Source organism: Diceros bicornis, chromosome 16, assembly GCF_020826845.1.
Source record: "Diceros bicornis minor isolate mBicDic1 chromosome 16, mDicBic1.mat.cur, whole genome shotgun sequence".
Classification (NCBI taxonomy): domain Eukaryota; kingdom Metazoa; phylum Chordata; class Mammalia; order Perissodactyla; family Rhinocerotidae; genus Diceros; species Diceros bicornis.
Window position 1 is genome coordinate 17,939,608 of NC_080755.1, and position 21,747 is coordinate 17,961,354.

The window sequence follows — 21,747 nt, forward strand, 5'->3', positions numbered from 1 at the left end:
TAAAAGAAAATATCACCTTCTTCAAAGTATCATGAGTTAAATGAGATGATATCCATGAAAGTTCTTCTTTCTTTTCTTTCTATTCTTCTAATAGCAATTCCGAACCATTTTCTATTGTTAACCAAAGGTCAAGTTTACGCCCTTGTTAAGTAGAAAAAAGAGGCTGACATCTGAAGTTATTTCCATCATAAGAATAAATCTGGGTTTTAAATTTAAGTAAATTGGATAACTTCCTGACAACATTTTGATGAATTGTGTTTTCTTTTAATTAAATAGACGCAGAAAAGCCTTCTCAGTTTTGGAAAAAAAATTTTCAACTATGTAAATATACAGCATAAGTTTTGAGAAATTATATCCTCTTTCATTCTTCGTTTTGGGTATCCTTCCTTGAAAAAACTTATCCAGTAACTATTGAGAGGGTTTATTCAGTAAAAAAGAACATGATGATACAAGATAATGAGGGATTATACATTTATAGCAGCACCATTAATTCTAATCAAAATATGTAACTGCCCTTTCAGGCTGCTGAAAGCAAATGAGCTAGCAATGGGAGCTGCTTAATGCTTTCAGATTGTTAGAAATGGGTAACCTTTAGGCAAAGATCTCTCCAAGAGTAATCACTTTCACCCCAATTACTTGGAGTGACTTTTTTTTTTTTTTTTTTTTTTTTTTGTGAGGAGATCAGCCCTGAGCTAACATCCGCCAATCCTCCTCTTTTTTTTTTGCTGAGGAAGACGGCCCTGGGCTAACATCTGTGCCTATCTTCCTCCACTTTATATGGGACGCCGCCACAGCATGGCTTACCAAGCAGTGCGTCGGTGCGCGCCCGGGATCCGAACCAGCGAACCCCGGGCCGCCGCAGCGGAGCGCGCGCACTTAACCGCTTGCGCCACCGGGCTGGCCCCTGGAGTGACTTTTTGATAGAGTAGATTTGTGAAATGTCCCCCACGCCTCTGATTTATTGAATTATAATTTCTTGAGGAGTAGAAAACAGGAATGAACACTGATAACAAATGTCCCACGTATTTTCATGAACATCAAGATTTGAGAAGTAGTACTTGAGTCATCTGATAGACTTAATCACTGAGCATACAGAAGGCAAAGCAGGACCACTATGTGATGTTGGGAGAGGTGTACACTGAACAAATTTGGAGGAGCTGTTGATATCACAGTGTATATTCTACAGTAGCTCTGATTGCACAACTTAATTCATATTTTATAACTGCCAAGGAGAAGATACCAAAATGGCAACGGAAAGAATCCATCTCATTTGCACTTTTCAAAGCCTCAGTTACCAATGTCATTAAGTATGAGATGTATGACGAGTTGCATTTTGATTTACTGCCTAAATAGTAAATAAATTATTGACATCATTTGCAGAATTCAATTTGTTTCATCATTTATTTGATAGAGTCTAGGTTTTTAAACCAAGGAGCTAGAGAAGAAAAAATCCAGTGTTAGAAAATTTGGACCATTAAAGTATTGGATAAACAATTTTACCTAATGAGAATTATCAGTCTTCAGTCTATAGTTCTTTAGTAAAGAATTAGAAGATCCCTGGGAAAAAAAAAAAAAAACAACTATTTAAAAAATCCACTTCTTGGGGCCAGATCGGTGGCACAGTGGTTAAGTTTGTGTGCTCTGCTTTGGTGGCCTGGGGTTAGCGGGTTCGGATCCCGGGCATGGACCTACACACTGCTCATCAAACCATGCTCTAGTGGCATCCCATATACAAAATAGAGGAAGACTGGCACATATGTTAGCTCAGGGACAATCTTCCTCAAGCAAAAAGAGGAAGATTGCCAATGGATATTAGCTCCAGGGCAATCTTCCTCACACACACAAAAAAAAATCCATTTCTTCCTTTGTAAGTAATACCAAAACCTGGCTTGCTTATTTAAAAAGCAGTCTCACATTTAAAAAATTATTCAATGGTATAGTTAAGTGAGAATCAGGGTGAGTGGCTCCAACAGCCACAATGAAAATTGTAGTATCTCAACACCTATTTTCTGAAACGAAATGCCAAGCCAAGTGTCTTCAATTTAAATACAAACTATATAAGCCTCCTTGGTTATCAGCATGTTCACAGATATTCTCAGTGACCGAGTCTAAAATAATACTGTTTTAGAAGGTTAAAAAGTAAGATTATCACCTTCCTCAGTATAGGTCTTCCAAGGTAGTCCAACTTCAAAAGCGTATTTTTCAGTCTGGATGTGGTTCAGCAAATCAACACTGAATCCATTAAAACTTCCTTAATATCATTTCCTCACCCATATTTTTAATCCTCTTTTCCATACTCTGTCTATTTATTTAAATCTATTCTTTCATCTTATAAGCCCTTCAAGCATGTCAAGTTTGCCTTCCAAAGAGACATTTCCTTTATCTTGTAATTTACTTGTTTGTTAGAATTTCTCAATTAACCAAATAGTCCTTACTGAAATGCAAACTAGTTATCAGATAAAAATTGTTGTTTTTAATAGGCAAGGAAATCCCAGTGAATGATTACTGTTTACTTGATTTCCACAGTGTTTATATGTACTTTTTATGAAAAAATGTGTAGTTTTTCTTCCTCATAGCCCTGGCATTGTATTTTTATCACTTCTGTACTTATGCATCCAAATCTATTTGGTATATTTTATTAGTGAGAATGAGCACCATAATGCCATAACTTTATTATACACTATTACAAATATACTTGTATTATATTTAAATATACTGTTACAGAAAAAACAGTTAAAATAAAAATATTATCTTAGAAAAAATTGAGACTTAAAAGGAAAATGATATAGGGACCTAAAAAGATAATATTTTTTAATGACAGAAAGTTCCTAGAAAATCAGTTATCAGACTAATAACAATCTCTTGTATATACCTAAAATCAATACAATGTTATATGTCAATTATACCTCAATAAAAAAGAAATTCTCTTATAATGAAATTTTCGGATGAAAGTAGAACATATATAAGACCAGACTGAAAACATAAAGGAAAAAAGATATCAAGCTGTGCAATAATCTTCTCTTCCTATATATGGACAAGTATGAAAATAAAACAAATAGAATAAAATTATAAGTGTTCTAACATGACTCACATAATCAGAGTCTTCTGGATAATTCCAGTTATGACACAGAAATAACTTTATCTTTTATGATGTGAACTGAGTTGCTGAGAGCACTGGAATGTAGAAAGTATTCTATTAGAAATTCACAAAATTTTTGGATCTATTTCAAGGCATGCTATGTTCCTGTTGAAAAGCTCAACAATTGATGAGCTTCTCATAAGTTCCATGTGGTTTCCATGCAATTACACGAACTTACGCAATTTCATTTCAGTTCAGTGATGATGGATAACAATATAAGATACACATGCCCTTTGATCTCACTATTAATGGGTCCATTATTCACTATTACTTTACTCCCCATGTCAGTGAAGATGCTGATAACTGAAAGAGAAAAAACAGTGGACTTTTTATCTATTTTTTTGGTTAACTTGAGAAATTCTTTTCTTTTCTTTTCTTTTTTTTTGCTGAGGAAGATTTGCCCTGAGCTAACATCCGCTGCCAATTTACCACTTTTTGTATGTGAGCCGCCATCACAGCACAGCCACCGACAGACGAGTAGTGTAGGTCCATGCCCAGGAACTGAACCCAGGCCGCCGAAGAAGAGCATGCTGAACTTAACCACTAGGCCACTGGGGTTGACCTAATAAATTCATCTTTGGTCTATTAAAAGCCAAAGCAGTAAGTGGCTGGGCCTTAAGTCATGTCTTTCATCACTGTTCAGAATTTTCGCTGTTACTGGCTGTTTCTGTTGGGATTTCTGGGGATGGGGCTCAGCACTGTGTGATGGAGCAAGCCTCCTGGGGTTTCTGATGCATGATGGTTCTTCAAATACTGATTGCTGATGCCCCATTCAGTGACTCTAAGGTTAGGTCCCCAAATTTGCATTTCTAACAAGTTTCTAGGTGACACTGATGCTACTATCTGAGAACCACATTTTGGTTACAGCATCTATGAGTGAACCAGTCTGTGAATTTTCACAGACTGCCTTTCATTTTCATTAAGTTATGATGATGAAATATCACCATAAGTCTATTGATAAAATTCGACAAAAATGCATTATATCAGCTTAGAATACAACTCTTCAAAAGAATGGTTTCATATGAAATATGAACATACAATAGAAATTACACAGTGCCTACAAAGAGGTAAATCTTTGTTGAATGGATGAATGAGGAGAAGGAAAACAATCTGCCATCAGTCTGAAATAAACAGAAATGCAAACCCCAAAAGCCCTGGCTGTAAGATATGGGATGCTACCTGTAAAAAGTATGGAGCCTCATTCCTCTTTATTCTATTTAAAAAAATATGTTTTGTGAACTGCCATCATACTGCTACCCATCGGTGTGCTCCTGAATATTTTAGATAGAAGCCTAGCCACTGATTCTGTTAGTATATTGAGTGGCCAGTGATACTAAACTGGGATTTTGTCCCTTATAGTTACTTATCTGGGATGGTCATCTGCCATTACACAGCAAAATGGCATTATCTTGCTTCTGTCATAGAAACCATCCGACGCCACACATATCTGCTACTCAAAAGCAGTTCCCTTTCATCCTCACTGCCTTTGACCTACTATTGCATAAGTCTGATTTTTTGTAGAATGTATCTTTCCATAAAACAAAAAATGCTCTCCGTTTCGTTGTTTTAGGAAGATTACAGCTTCCTCCCTAGGCTTTTTAGAGGCCAAAGGAATATTCTCCAGGTGACAACTTTATCAAGATTCACCTTGAAATGTTTTATGCATTCTATTTTTTTTTAATCCACAGGAATTAACTTTGCTCCTGGATCACCTTTTCAAGGACACTATCTGTTCTCACAGCTGACTGCTCCAATGTGTACTAGCATGGATGTCTAGCCTTCTGGGAGACAGACTCGAAATGAGGGAGAATGCCAGTGGCCAGATATTAAGTATTTGGGGGTAGATCTGGTCTTAGAAATACAAACTTAGAAAAAACCTTTTACTTCAGAAGGGAGTCATGATTTCCTTTCAGAAGTGGCAGAGTAAAGAGATCTTGCTATTCTGCTCATTCAAACACTCTTTTCAGAAACATTAGGATACCAGGGCAGAAAACAAGGGGAGAAAGGAAGGCAGGAGCACTAGGAATCAGGTAGCCAGTGCTGCCCAAGATCATGCACGTCGTACACATGACGAGGGCTAGAGACGCAGTGATGCAACGTGCCCACGAGCTGCTCAGCTGCTACAGATCACACAGGCGTGGTGACGATACATCAGAGCAAGGGAAGAGTGTACACACAGCTGCCAGCTCACCTGCCCTCCCAGCTGCTCTACACCCAGAGCTAATTTTGTCAATGAAGCTGCCATTAGTCAATAGTTTGTGAGGCTTGTGCACTGCACTGCAGAGGCTAAGTGGGGAGTTCTAGAGTCATACCCACATGAATTAAAAGTCCATCTTAGATACTTTAAAAATGAGTTTCTTGAACCACATTACTTAAAATCTTTCTAGGTTTTAATTTTCCCATCTATAAAATGGATATAATTATAGTTCTTTTCTCGTAGGTAGTGCCTGTGCATAGTACCGTGCCTGGCATATAGGAAGTGCTCTTTAAATAACAGTGACAAAAGAAACAAGTAGCATTATCATCACCTCTCAGGTATGTGGAGGCAGACTGACAATTGATGGGCACAGAGTACTAGGGCAGTCTTGTCCCCAGTTTTGCTTCAGTGAACTTACTGCCAGGTCCCCCCAAGGCTCTGCATTCCTGGGCCATCATGAGAGGAAGAGAATTCATCCCCATGGGAGGAGATATTCTTCATCAATGATCTCATCAAATCAAGAGCTAATTCAAGGTCACTTTATAGTATATGATGACATGTTTTAGATTTCGCTATCAAACCCACGATAACACAAACAAATTTGAATATCAAACACAACAATTTCACAGCAATGTGCTATTCTGTGATATCCTCATGTCCCACAATGTTTACTTCTAAGTCCATTTACTTGGATGATATATATTATCATTTGGGGATTTCACCTTGGCACCAGATATGTTCACCATTTTTTTTTTAATTCGGTCTCCATAGAGACTGTCAAAAATTGCCAATGATGACTGTATTTCAAGTCATCATGGCGGTGTATTGGGAAAAGTTTTCAATTAGCAATAAGTGCACCTCAGATAAACTTCATTGGCTACGATACTGCCACTGCGCAAAGCTGTTCACTATTTTTAAAATAAAGAAAGCAAGATATTTCATTCAGGTGTGTAGTTTTGATTTTTGGAAAAATGAAGCCCACTTATCTTTTTTTTTTTTTTTGGAGGAAGATTGGCCCTGAGCTAACATTTGTTGCCAATCTTCCTCTTTTTTGTCTCGAAAGCCCCCCAGTACATAGTTGTATATTCTAGTTGTAGGTCCTTCTAGTTCTTCTATGTGGGAATCCGCCTCAGCATGGCTTGATGAGTAGTAAGTAGGTCTGCGCCCAGGATCCAAACTGGTGAACCCTGGACCACAGATGCAGAAGGCATGAACTTAACTGCTACACCACCAGGCCAGCCCCATCTTTTTTTTCCTAGATGGGCTACCCTACACAGGCTAAAAAGTAAGCAACATGCTAATGGACTTTTAAAAAGTAGGATATCTATATTTTGGAATATTTTCTCTCTACATTTACATTTCCAAATTGTTCAGACCTTCAGAAAGTTAACAGTAATACAATGAACACCTGTGTGCCCATCATCTAATTTCATCAGTTGTTATTTTTTTGCTCATTCTTGCTATCTCTTGTTTCTTTTTTGCCGTACCATTTGAAGTTAAGGTGCAGACATCACGACGTTTTATCCCTAAGTGTGTCAGCATATCTTAAGAACTAAGACATTCTCCTACATAATCATACTATCTTAAGTACACCAAAAAATGTCACTTTGATACAATAATATTATTTAATATGCAATCCATTCTATTAGGACCATAATTTGAAATGTGTTTTCATAGGTGAGAGTGGCAGCAGTAAGTCTGGCTAACAAGATACTTCTCTCCCTCCACATCCTCTGTAGGAGGGGAAGACACTTAAGATGACCATGCTCTGGTCAGATTAATGTGCCACATTCTAAGAATTTGAAAAATGACTTTAGTTCTCTAATTAAAAAAAAAACTATTCATTAAATAACAACATTTTTTCTAGATTTATTTGAGATATTTTTTAGATGCTTAACATGATCATAACATATTAAATTCATCTCTTGAAAATAAAAACTACATAATTCATACAATTTACCTAATAGAAAATCATGTGGTACATATTTCAGAGTAAATATTGCTTTAAATGTGACAGAGCAATCATATATATGTGAGTGACCAAGTTAGTGATAGGAGAAACGGCAATGACATTAAAATAAATATTGTTGGTCTTTCTTTGTTGATTCTATATCATAGGTTGTCCCCCTCCCAAGCCAAAATATTTAATTGACTACAGAGAAGTTACTTGATCTGTGCATCATTTTCTTCAACCATAAAATAGGAAGGATCATATCGCTATCAAGATCACAAGGATAAGAGGCTGAAGAATATAGGATGAAATTGCTTTTAGTTGACAGGCAATAGGGCAAAACATAAATCCCAGCCATCTGCAACTCAATGATATCTGCTGTAATCCAGTGTGACGGAATGGGTTTAGCCAAGGACACTGTGATAGCACACCATGTTGGTAGAGCTTTTCTTATAATGCAGCAAGGGTCTAGTAATACAGTTTCTGAACAGTTTATAAAATTCAATAAACATTCAGTTCTTTATTCTTAAGTATAGTAATGTTAAATCATATAAAATTACCACTTAATAGGTTAAAAATGATCTAATATTAGCAATTTCATATTGTTCAACCTGGCAGTTGTGGTAGCTGACTATTTTTATGACTACTGGTATTACTCAGGACATTACCCCGATATTCAAATTGTGTAAGCTCCTACATGAGCTTAGGAGAATGCTCAGCACATGGCATTCATGAGGGCTATTACTATGGCTGTTAATTCTGTAAAGTCCAAATATTTCCACATTAATTGCTATTGATGCTCCAACATTTTATGCACACCCTTTTTTTCCATCAGTATTACAAATACATGTACTGTGATGAGTTACAAACGTTGACCCGAAAACCACAAAAGACTTATGTTGTCTTTTGGGAGCTTATGTTACAAAGAGATTTCCCAGCACATTTCTTTCGTAAAGTAAGGGATTTCAGAAAAAAAAGCAAAGCTTGCTGTTTTACCAGCTTTATTGCTACAGTTTTTTTTTTTTAAACTCAATAAAACAAACATTCCAATCTCTTAAAAGTCTTAATCCTAGCAAAGCTATTTTTCTTTATAAGCAATAGGCCTAGATTTTAAAATGAGCAGCAAGTTCAGACAACAGCAGCACAGAGATAACACACAGAGTCCCAGAGCAACTCATTGACCTTATAGCAGGAAATAATGATGTATCATCAGAATCTGCTTGGGCAGTATCATTTTGCCAAGAAGCATTAGACTTCCTTTTAAAGTAAGATTTGATTTTGCTGCTATTTCTAGCGAGCTTGAGAGCATTTATATCAATGAAATGCAAACATGCTCTTTTACTCACCTGACATGATCACATCTACATGCTGAAAAGAAAGCAAAAAGACTGGGGGCAGGGCTCAGAGTCATCAGTTTTTCATTTGTAAGGCTCCACTTTAAGTCATCCTCAAGGAATGGGGGAACTTTTTCATAAAAATCCAACGCGTTAAATACATATTCAAACACTACCACTGAAAACCTGCAATTTTTAGCACCACTTGCTGATGAGAAAGAAACCCTCCCTACATATTTTTGTCTTAGTTATTACTATTGAGTATATGAGTTTGTTATTATTGAAGAGAGTGTGTAAGTGTGTGCATGCGTGCATGTGTGTATTTTGGGGATATTTATTTGATATTCCCCAGAAGGAGCAGAACATGATAAAATTATAAAAGGTAATAAAGCATAATTAGGTTTTATGAAGTTCTTAACATTAGATATTGTTAAAAACAAGACAAGAGGCCTAAAAAGGAGTCACTTATGCTAAGCCCCATGTCATTAAACCTAGACTTCGTTACAGTTTCGGCTCTCCCAGAAATGGAATCTTAAACCACTCACCTGATCAGCACTATGAGGTAATTTGCCTGATAGACCCTTGCCATCTCCTAAAGGAACGAGACCTTGCCACAACCAATCTGCTTTTTGCCTAGTATCACTTCCTTGTTTCTGCTTCCTTCTGCCTATAAAAGTCTTTCATTTTGTACAGCTCCTCGGAGCTCCTTTCTATCTTTTAGATGAGATGCTGCCTAATTCATGAATCATGGAATAAAGCCAATAAGATCTTCAAAATTTACTCAGTTGAATTTTGTTTTTTTTACAAAACTAAGGAAATGTTCTAAATGATTTTTTTTACTTCCCTGATTAAAAAAAGAAAAAAAAAAAAAGCCATGGCAGACTATTTCAGAAGGCTGAACAAATTTTAGTTAGAATTTCTAGGACAAAACATTTATGTATAACAGTCTTGGATGCAACAAAACTGGATGATTTGATAGTAACAGAAAAGTACAAATTAATTTTATTGTTAGCATTTGTATGTATACAGCTAACCCCACAAAATATATACTTAATTTAAAATAAGTATTATATATCTATTATTTCAAACTATTCCACCCTTGTACTATGTTACTTACTGACATAGAATGTCTCTATTACAAGGGTCCTACTTGGGGGTGGTTTTTGCTTTTTAAAAACTTGTTTTAAAGTGGGTCATGTTTCCTAAGCAGGACAGCTTGAGAGCATTTACAGCAATGAGATGTTAAAGCAATATCTAGGACATTACCACCTCTAACTCCCACTTCCCTCCATTGTGTTTTCACTAGGTGCTAGGCACTTCTGGGGTGCTGAGGATTCACAGAGAACAGAAGAGGCCACAACTTCTTGCTGCAGTGAGGAGTCTGCCATCCTCCCCAGGCCAGTGTGAGCCCGACAGTCCACAGTGTATGTCCCCACACTCCCACCATTTGCCTGTACCACATCTCCTTCTTGCTTATCAGGACTTCAGTCTCAAGGGTAATTATTTAGAAGAGAAAACAAGAGTCTTGTAGTATCACAGGATGAAAATAGTAACAAAGACAAACAACAAAGGTTGTCTAAGAATTGTGGTAGCCTACTCAATAGATGAGAAGCATCCTGTGCTATTTCACTGATTTGGAATGAGGAGGCTCCAAGTTAGTTAGGTTTGTTTTCAATTCCCTGTGACATTTGTTAACTCATTTTACCTTTATTTCTCCATTCAGGGGGGAAAAAAAAGAGGGAGAGTTACCAACTCTTTCCTAACATCTTGTTTCAAAGGTGTGAAACTCAGTGAGATAAGGTCTCTTATCTTATTCTAAAATAATGTCTTGGGATTCTGATAGCCTCTAAGGAGCTTTGGTTATGTTTAGAATTTCACCTGTAGTAGTAGCGGGGGTGGGAGAGGAAGAGGAAGGCAGCAGTGGCAATAGCAGCACTACTGGTAGTCAGAGTAGTAACCTCGATTGTAAATCATTACTGAGGGCATTCCCGTGTTTGGCACTGTCGTAAGCATTTTTTATGGATTAAGGCATTTCATTTTCAGAACCACCTGCTACATGAGACATAATACTTTCAGTCCCATTTTTCAGAAGAGGAAATTGAAGCACAGAGATGTTAAGAAATGTGGCCGAATTTGCCCAGCTCATGAAGAGGAAGAGTCTGTGACCCTAAAAATACCTCTTTGGAATACTGTTTATTTTAGGTTGATTATTTTTAAGAAACAGAAGACTCAGGAAGTTTTTCTTTTACCTCCCCCTCATCTGCCTAAAAGAATTTAGATAATGGCCTGTAGTAAGAACAGAGCTATCACCAGAGATATCTACAAAGAATATGGACTAGGTGTGGTGGGGGATACTTGGCAGGGCCTAGAGATCAGAGTCCTCTCCATGTCCCATTGTCTGTACATGGCACGGCAAACATTCGTTTACCAAACATTTACTTTTCTATCTCTATGTGAATTGACTTCCTCCCCCTTTGAAGTCCTAAACCACTACTGTCAACATCCTCTTTCATCTTTAGCTGAAGATGGTATTTAAGGTGGTGGCTTTGGCCATTTTGGCAAGTTACTCAGCTTTCTGGGTGGGTCTATCCCGTGTATACGTGTTATTAAACTTTGATTTTCTCCTATTAATCTGTCTCATGTCAATTTAATTCTTAGACTAGCCAGAAGAACCTAGAAGAGGACAGGAAAATTTCTTCCTCCCCTCACTCATAAGGAGTAGAACCAGAATTCGAACCCACACAGTCTAGCCTCAGTTTTCATGGTTTTTACAACTACGATATTCTGCCTCATTTCTATGCCCATTATTGTAAAAAGCATACGTAGAAATGTTACCCTATATGTTTTTCACAACAAAAATTTGAAAGATAAAAATACTGTAGTCAAGAGGATTCAATGCCTTTTCCAAGGTCACTAAATGATAGATATGAGAGTGTCACCTAAGTTTTCACTCTTGTTTCTACTGTATAATTAAATCCCTATTATCTAAGAACTCAGTATATACTGAGATCTAAAATTCAATATGCCAGGGACGAACGTAGCAAAACTATTTTAATTCCTTGGGTATTAACGTGGTGCTGGGGGGTGGAGAAATGAACAAAACCTCCGTGATTTTGATCAAAGTTGCCCTCAAATGGCAGAGTAATACATGGTGCTCCTGGCTCCCCAGCCCTTCACTAAGGAGCCCCAGCTGCAGGCCCACGCTGCCTCTCAGCAGCACGCCTGTCCTGGGGTTCCTATATCACTGCATTATTGCTTAGTAGGAAGAAAACCTAAAGAAACAAGCATCAATGTTGACTTTAAACTCAAAGGAAACAATTAACAATGACCTTCACAGTGAAATGAAGAACACAACACAGGAGCCCTAACCATATTTGCAAATCCTTAAGGATATTTACTCCTTGGAGTCTGCAACATTTGTGAAGATTTCACTGCATAGGGCTTTATTTTATCCCCAAGTAAAACTTTCTTTTCTTCTCTATCATTTTCTAGCAAATCAGGCTCACAAATGGCTTTCTACTTTAATTAACTGCCTTTATATCATTTTCTTACAGAAGCTGCTGAATCTGTTTAATTATTCAAGGAGGAAGAGGGGAGACATTTAGACACATTACCATGAGTGTAGAAAAAGGAGAGCTAGAAATATCAATGGAGAGCTCCCATGAAGTCCAGACTCATATATCAAGCTGCCCCTCAGCATCTCCACCTGGAGTCTATTAGACTTCTCAAGCTTATAAATGACCTCCTAATTTCTCCCTTTCAGTCTATTCTCAACACAGCAGCCAGAGTGATCCTCTTAAAAAGTCAGTCAATTCCACCTGAAACTAATATAATCTCGTATGTCAATTACACCTCAATAAAAACAAGTCAGCCAAATCATGTTACTCCTTTCTCAAAACCTATCGAGTGGCTTCCTTCCTCCCTCAGAGTAAAGCCGAAGTCATCACAGTGGACTCCAAGCCCTGCATGATATATGTACCCCTCTGGCCTCGGCCTTCTCCATCACCTTTGCTGCATCAGTGCACCGGCGTGCATGCAGTTCCTCGAACTCACCAGGCACCTCTCACCTTAGGGCCCTGTGCGCTGTCTCTGTCTGGAACATCCAGGTAGTCACAGAGCACTCGTCTCCTTCCCATCTTCACACAAACGTGACCTGCTCAGTGAGGCTTTCTTTCCTTCTTCCCCTATTGAAAACTGCAACTTTGTCCCAGGCCCTCCACTCACTTCCCTGCTTTATTTCTCTCCATTGCCCCATCGCCATATCATACACTGTATATATGGTCATAACTTACTCTGTTCATTGATGTACACTCCCTCTATAACGTGAACTGCATGGGGACAAGTCTGGGTCTATTTTGTTCGCACTCTATTTCCAATGCGTAGAACACCATCTGGCACAGTGCTCAGTGAATATTTCTTGAATTAATGAATAAAGGAATGAAGGAATGATGAATGAAATTTCATTTTGTAAAATAAGGAAAAGAGACTAGATGTGAAAGGACCAACTGTGCACCCGGCTACTTGGGAGTACTAAGGAGCCTGTCAAGTTAATGGCCTCATGTGATCAGATGTTCTGCCAAAGATAAGTAACAGTAAATATCGGTTCTAGTCATGCTCGCCCAAAGGAGACAGGCAACACGTTTACCCTGTGTAAATACAGTAGCCATTCAGTAATGACAGATTTTAGTATTTTTTCCTCAACTTTCAATCTCCCCATATCTGTAAGCCATTATCCACTGCCCAGGGTTACATCTCATGGTCTCTAAGCTCATATCCTTCAGCTACGTGTCCATAGGCAAGTACTTCACCTCTCTATAGAGAAAAGGGTTTAGGTTCCACCAAGCAAATTGCACTTCCAAGTCTAGCAGAAGTTCCTTGGGAGCTACTCTGGAGGCAGGGGCAGACCCTGTAGATGTCTGGGGGAAAACCACACTTCCCTTCTACTCCAAGATACTTTTCTTTGTCCTTGGCCCACATCAGTTTCAAAACAGAAGTTATCCCTTAGAAGAAATAGAAGGCTTTGTTATCCGAGAGGGCAACATATTTAAGTGGGAGAAGTTATCACTACATTAACTTTGGTACTTATAATTTGTGGTGAGCTCACTTCTGCTATTAGGTACAACACTCACAGCTGTCACCTTCCTGAGTCGTTAACAGAAACAAAAAATAAAGTCATCAGCTGCGGTGTCACACTGTTTCTCTGTACCTGAGAAAGTCCTGATGCCAACAATTTTGAAGATCACCATTAAAGAGTATTTTGCTACTGTTTTATATTTCATGTTTAATTAAATTACTGAGGGGCTAATTTTTTTTTTTTTTAGCTGAGGGACATTTGTTCTTGTAATTTTATGTTCATGTTTAATGGCATTGCACCTTCTCATGCCTGTCACCATCATCCTTAAGCAGGATTTTTATTGAGAAATTTTACTTTAAATAAGGAGAAAAGCTGAATCTTTGTCCTGTTCAATGTAACTTACCACTATGAAGTGGAGTGACAATGTGTCCCTTCCATCATATAGACTCTCCGTGTGGAGCTGAACTATAAAACAAGATTTTCTTTTAACACTTGATTGCATAAATAATTTATTTAAAAGCAGATCCACATAATACTGAAAAACAATAAAACAAAATCCTAATGTATGGATTTAGGAAGAATATAACCATGTAAGTTGAGTCAGCTGTTGTATCCAATATATTCAATACTAAAAAAACAAAAATACAGACACAAAATAATAAAAAACAATAACAAAAAAACCCCATCTCATGTCTGGTTGAAAGAGATCACAAAAACACAAGTAAAATCTATAACACCACAGAAAACCAAGTTAAGCTGGAATGTTAGAGCATCAAGTACTTTCTAGAAACACTGAATTGAAAGAGACTTTAAGAGGCGTCCAGCCTTCAGGAAAATACACTTAGATGCATTGAGAGAGAGAGAGAGAGAAGGATGTGTATTTATCTTTCTCTTTAAAAATCTTCATAGATATAAATCTTTTAAACTGTTTCTCTTTTTTAAAAAGTTTTCTGGACATGGGATTATATAACTTTTAAAGCTGGCAGGTCTGTCAAGTTCATTCAGTCCAAGAACTTGACCTTACAGATGGGAGCACTGGGCTCCAAGGGAGTGCAGTAAAGTCACGGTCAAGGAGGGCTATAACACAGGGGTCCTAACTTCGCCTCCAGTGTTTTTCTTAGTAACCAAAGTCAGAGAAAATCCACCATACTATGGTCTCCTTGGAGAATTACAGAATTTGCTTAGCATTGAAAAAGACTAAGAATTCAGTGTCTCATTTGACAGATAAGTAAGCAGATGCCCATGAGTGCTTTGCCTCACTAAAAATCCAGTGAAATAGAGTATATTTACTTGCCACATACTTTTTTTCTTTATGAAATAAAATGAGATTTAAAAACATTTGGTAGCCTCACAACCCCTGGTTCAAATAAAATCATATGCAGAAGTCAGTATTAAAACTGATAGAAGCTGATCTTCTCTGAAGAAAATACGAGTGGGGCTCCCTTGAATCCCACTCTATGTTGAGCTTTAGGAGAGTATCCTAGACACACACTTGAAGTACTGTTGTAGGAGAAAGAATATGGGTATAACTTTCAGCTTACGTGTCTCTAGGACAAATAACTTGAACCTCTTCATCTATTACTAAACCATTCATCATTTCTATGGCTCCTCTTTCCAAGCCCTCACATCGGCTTTGGCAGTGTTGATGGAGGGGTGGGTAACACACAAGGACTGAGCATTTACTCCATTCCACACATCGCTCTGGTTCTCCGTGAGCTCTGGAGAGGACCCAACAGAGTTCTGGACTAAACAGCTTAATAAGCATCTAGGCACCTGGAACCGAAAAGACTGTGTCCCCTCATGGAGTTACACTGAGTTGTCTCAAGCCATGAGGGGCCTTCAGGGTGTCTGCCTGGTGGCTTCTGTCACTAGAGAGGCAACACAGTCACGGGGAACAGAGAGAAGGTCATCCTGTGCAATTTTGAGCTGATCTTATACCTGTTTTGCCTCATTTTTGTTATTCAGAGATTGTGAATGTGCAAATGATATTTATTCATTTAGACCACTGTAAACAGGAACCTGACACAAGAGTAATTGTGTGTGTGTGTGGGGGGGTATACTCTACTGAAACTAAATTAAAAAAACCCTTTTAGTATGGATAGGGAGATCTGGGAAAAGAATTTGAAGTTGGGGTTGGCAGTGACTTCATTGTATCCACTGAAAATAAACTTCATGCTCACTTACATTGAGGAGAGTCAGAAAAGTAAAGAAAGAAAAAGTCGGCAATATTCCCGTGAAGCATTGCATTCTAGACTCCTTTGTTTTGCACAAAAGAGCACTCATAACTCTCTTACAGCAATGGGCTTTTAAAACATTTGTGCTTTCCCTTTAAACTAATAGCTAAGGAAGGGAAAGTTGAATATTCAAAACCAAACAAAGCAGTTAGGTTTACCTTCAAATCCAAGAATAACAGTTTTTGCAGAATTCAAATGCAGCCATTGAAGATAAAACATTTGCTGATGATGAGACAAGAGAACATTGCCCCAGATGTCAGTGTTGTTTATCGCCACAGGGCTGAACATCAGAAACCAATTCACATATGACAATGCCTGTGCCACTAATCACGAGCCACCTTTTTTCCTTAAATGAAGTCACGTTTTTCTTACTTACAAGAATTTTTGAAGCTGAATGCTTTCAAGACACTTGGAGATTGATCTTCAGATTCAAAGTATCACAGCAATTAAAGATTTTTATCAACAGGCCTAGTGCTGGTGGCTGGCATCTGAAATCCCTGGGAGAGGATAAAGGCAGGCAATTGCTGCTGCATGAACCATATGTAGCGCTACATCAGCACACTCACTAACTTGTGCTACTTCTAGGAAGTAGCAAAGGACCATTCATTAACTCAGTAAAGTCACATGAAGGAAAAATCCTAAGAAACACATTAGTGTACTATGCAGTAGGATTTTGTGCCCAGTCAATTCCATTCATCCAGCCCTACTAACTTTTCACAGGATGCTATGAAGAGTTAACGAAAGAATGAGCAGTAGGATCAGGATTTACCCAAAAGATAAGTTTCAGTGACAAAAGAAAAATGATATTATGAAACATTCAAACACAGCAAACAAAACAGAGATATTTCTTAGAACTATTATTATCAAAAGATATCATCCCTACGTGCTGATGGCTTTGGACCACAATAAGCATAAATATCTACCTAATCCTCAGTAGATTTTGCTAAAGACAAGACTAAATTCCAACAATTCCCTCCATTTATATTTGTACTTTGTATGCTGTTTCTACCTCCTTTTGTTCTCAGGGTTGGCATTCTATCTACCACCTCTGTGTCAGCCCCTCCCTTCCTCCATTCCCTTTCTAAAATTTTTATGTTTCAGAGAAGATAAAAATCAATCTTTGGTAGGTAACATCTCATATTTTGTTCTGCCTCCCCTTCTCTCTCACCCCCTCTAGACACCCCATGATGCACAACACCTTTGAAGATCAACACATATTTGTTGTGCTATGTAATACGTAAGGCCGGGACTGTTGACAGAAGAGAGAAGAGGCTTATCATAGCAAATGTTTCCCAGGAGCTTCCTTCTTCTCAAGACCTGGAATTTGGAATCCTCATTCCTAGAAATGATTGTTCTAACTGCCATGATCCATAGGTATCCTATTTTGTATAAGAGGTGCTTTCGTTGGTAACTGGGGTTATCAACAATTAAACGAAACCTGAAACGTTGGAGCTGCAAGGTTGATTAGAGATAGATTAACTGGTCCAAACTGCCTTGAAGTTCTTGACATTCATACCCAGGGAAGGTAAACACCATGCCCATGGTCACCCAGCATGTTAGTAGAAAATTGATAGCTCAAGATGTTAATTCTGAGATACCCAATCGTTGGTAATTGAATCAGGTCTAATATCTAGGCTTTATTAGACTCATCTAAAACATCATTCTTATCTCTAGTAAACTTGTCCTGCAGCTGGGAGCATATCCAGCATATACAATAATGCTTTCAATCACATTGTTTTATATTTTCCAAGAGATAGACAATGAGACCACATTCTGAGGTCAATAAGCAAGAAAGAAGGGATCTTTTTACACAAATATGCACATCTTGGTCTGTCCCAGTTTTCATAAAGTTGAAATGAAAACATTTTCTTCCCATCAGACTCTATTTCCTGGTTCTCACAGCAACACACTGAAACAAGGCATGATTTGCAGCGGCCCTTGATTCCTTGACAGCTGTGGAAACACAACGAATAAGCCATGACCTGAAGTAGCTTACTTGCAAAGGAAATATTAATATACAAAAGCACGAATTAAGACAGTTTGCAGTCAGGTGCTAACAGCATGGAATAGAACGGAGTTCAATGGAACAAAATATAGGAAGACATGCAGAGTCTTTAAAAGGCAGAGAGGGAGAAACCATAAACAAAAGGACAGAATTAGCATGACAGACCAGCTAAGAAATCAAAACCACCTGGTCAAAACAGAGAAGAGGTGCTGGGGCCTGGTGGGAAATAATGTGGGAATTAGTTTCAGGCATGCCAGATGAAAACCCTGCACAGGGATTTAGACTTAATGCATTATGGAATAGAGTACAAATTCAAGTTCATCTGTCCTTGAGATTTCCTTTTGCCACGAGTTATAGAGGTGGAAATGAAGGGAGCTGGAAACAAGGGAGTTGACAAATGAATATGAAAACTTGTTTTCATTAGTCCTAAACTGCAGATTTCTGAGCTCTTAATTCGTGCCTTTATTCAACAGAATATTGCCTCTCCATCATCTTGCCAAGGAAATTGTGTTTTTCCTCACCTTTTGTTCTGATTTTCTTTCAAGCTGACTTTACTAATTTAAACTTTTTTTTTTTTTTTAACTGTAGTCATTAGTGACCATACTTTTCCCTATTCAGCAAAGTGCCAATTTTGCTCATGGAAAAAAGAGTACCAGCAATGAAACTCAGCATCTTTCCACCACAGTTTGATCTGTCCTGAAGTCTGGGCCATCGCGTACAAATCAAGGCTAGGAAGTGTTACTACTTAAACCTCCATTGAAGTGATATAAATTAAGCTTTTCCTAAAGTAAACTGAATAGAAACTTAAATTTTTTGACTTTTGCAAACGAAAAGAACCTACAGAGGCAACCATGTTTAATGTAAAATTTTTACTATAGACTTTTTATCTAGAAAATGTCAACTAATTCTAAGGAAATTCAGTATCAATAATTCTTCATTTGGTTTCTTTAGTAACAGAATTAAAGATTAGATTTTACTGCCCCACCCAATATTTTATTTTAATATTCATGTGTAAGAACAAGGACTGGAGAGAAGCAGAGAGCACTGACAACTCAAGGCAACAAGCCAGCATGTAGATGCTAATCCAAGTTGAACCACTGACTCTCTGCATTACTACAAGCAAATCACTTGATGCACTGTTCTCCTGGCCAGCCCTGGGGCAAGACCTAGTCAAAAGCAATACCAGTAATAAAAATCATTCTTCTGTATACAAGTTCTGCTACTTAAAAAGAATTCATTTTACTCCAATGGGCTTTATAAAATTTACCCAATTTAGAATTCTTAGGGGAAAAATAGGTGTGTTTGTGTATATACACACACATCATGATTAAGATTTTCATTTTTTCATTTTACTATTATGTGAGTGTCCTTTATGCCAAAAGCTTTGAAAAAATATTTTGGATTATACTGATATTCTGGCTTTTACTCTCTCTTGAGAGAACCTTAAGTAGTGAAACTGAAAATGATCCTCCTTGAAAAGTAGATATAATGCCCTATCAAGACAATTGGACTATTCTTAATGCTCTTAACGCAAGGCTTCCTTGATAGCCCGAGGACACAAGGAACCGTGACATGACCAAGAGGAAGGGTGAAGACAGCTAGAAAGGAGGAGTAGGAATGCAACGTCTGGTCCTTTCCCCCGCACGGAGGAAATGTGAAGAGCACTGTCAAAGCTCCCACAATGTGACTCCAGCATCGATTCTGGCTGAGAGAAAGAGTAGAAATAACACACCACCAAGGACTAATAGTATATGTATTTATTCCCACTTCAAGGAGAACAGAAGCCTGCAGAAAACAGAATAAACAGGTTAGTATGTTTACACTTGGAAAACCTTGAAAGTACAAAATACTGAACTGCCAGGGTAAGCAGAAAGGCGTTGTGATCCATAGTAAGGAAATGAGAGAAATACTGAGCAAAATGTCAAAATGGTATGTAGGACGCCTAAAGCATCAACATGGCAAGATGGACCATTATCTGACGTAGGGTCCAAGGAGGGCACTCAGCTAAAATCCTCTAGGTCTGAAGGGAAAATAGAGCCTGATGCCAACTTCAGTTGCTAAATCTACAATTTGAGATTTGTAATAAACATTAATGTAAATGCTACTTTACTTGGTAGCATCTGGCTAAACAGTTATGGTTTAATACGGAAATTGTTATATTTTAGAATTGTTCACAAGAACTTGTTTTAAAACCATATTCCTCAAAGAAATTTATCAGTCAAATCATTTACTTCCCTCAATGAACTGTCTCCCAGAATTTTTATAAACTCTGGTTTAAGACCCAAAGCTCTATTACTCTCCCCTGATTAATTTACTTTCAGAATTTTCTGTTTCTATCCCTGCTGGCTTCCTATCCTCCGAAAAGATAAACTAATCCAGCAACGGTAAATCCTTAGGAATTAATGTGGTCGTCAACATGAAAGGGAATCTAGCAAATTATAAATTGGCCACTTAATTTTCTATTTCCTTATTAAGCAATTGTTATAGATTGTGACAGGGGTTACACATATATTTAAAAAAAAAAAACTATGTCAAATACTGTCAGCAAAAAAACGTGTTTTTCTGTTTCGTTTTTGCTTGGAGAAGCACAGGACTCATCCAATCCATATTACCACCCAAAATTCAGGGATAGGGAATGTTGAGAATGTTCCCTAGAAGAGCCAAGTACATAGTTAGACAAAATAAAGACTCCTGTTTTCAATATAACAGTCAAGACCATCTGTTGATGGATTACCCTTTCTAAAGTTTCCATTTTTGAAGGACAAGAGAGTTCGATCTGGATTCACATTCTATTTTATATTTCATTTCCCCCACAGCCAGTAAGGCTTATCAAGCATAACTTTTACCTTGTCCTATCCAAAGGGAAGAAAAATATAGATACGAAGTGAAGTGGAAAAAGTGAAAATATATATAATACTAAAATATTACACATTGCAACCAAATTATAATCATTTGGAAAAAATTAATAAAATTTAATTGATTTCATTTCAATAATTTCCCAACTGATAATTCATTATAGCAATACCTCCCCTTATCCTAGTGCATGTACCAAAATGAAAATATTCACAAAAATAAAATAAAAGTGTGAAGGATGCACTAATTTCCTGGGCATTTGCTTTTTCCTCGATTTGGAACCCTGTGGGATCTTAAATCTGTGGTATTAGGAGCAACGGGAGTCAAGCAGAGACTTCTAAATCCTTCTTTCTGCTCTCCTAATACAAATCTTATGAAACATTGATGTTATAGCTGTTTTTCAAGTTAGGAATACTGCCAAGTAAATGTAGCAATACCTGTACATGATTTTGTATTTCATTAGTCATTAAAGCAACTACATACTTTTGAATATATTAGTCATACATACACGCAAGGCATCAATGATTTCTATTTCAGACAACGCCTGGTACACAACTGGATTCAAGGACTCCTAGCAATCATTCAACCTCCAGAGGATATGGAGCAAACCACTGCAGTAGGGTGTTAGCCTGAAACTAGAAAAGGCAGAGGATAAACGGAGAGGAGAGAAGGAAGGGATGCCGCAGAGGTATTAGCGAGAGGAGCCGAGGATATATGGATATGGAACGTGGAACAGACCCAGAAAACAATCTTTTACTGTTTTCACTTGGAACATCTGTGCAAAAAGTCATTTAGAAGACAGTAAATTAGACTTGTGCCTAAATCATACACAAATTGGATACTTTGGGGTACAGAAGAAAGGGACAGATAAATTATTCATTAATTAAGTTCATCAACTTTCCCCCATACATGGTGGAGAGAAGATTTTGATCTGAAAATTTTTACTGAAATTACATATTC

The 21,747-nt window shown here is 37.7% G+C and overlaps 1 protein-coding gene and 1 non-coding gene across 4 annotated transcripts in view; both read right to left on the reverse strand.

The window, feature by feature from the left end:
• The window catches only part of DLGAP1 (DLG associated protein 1), an 843,951-nt gene that overhangs the window by 640,808 nt on the left and 181,396 nt on the right, over positions 1-21,747 (reverse strand). The window lies entirely within an intron of this gene.
• LOC131415528 (U4 spliceosomal RNA) lies at positions 6,099-6,239 on the reverse strand. Its single transcript, XR_009222493.1, has one exon. It is a non-coding gene; the product is annotated as a U4 spliceosomal RNA (small nuclear RNA).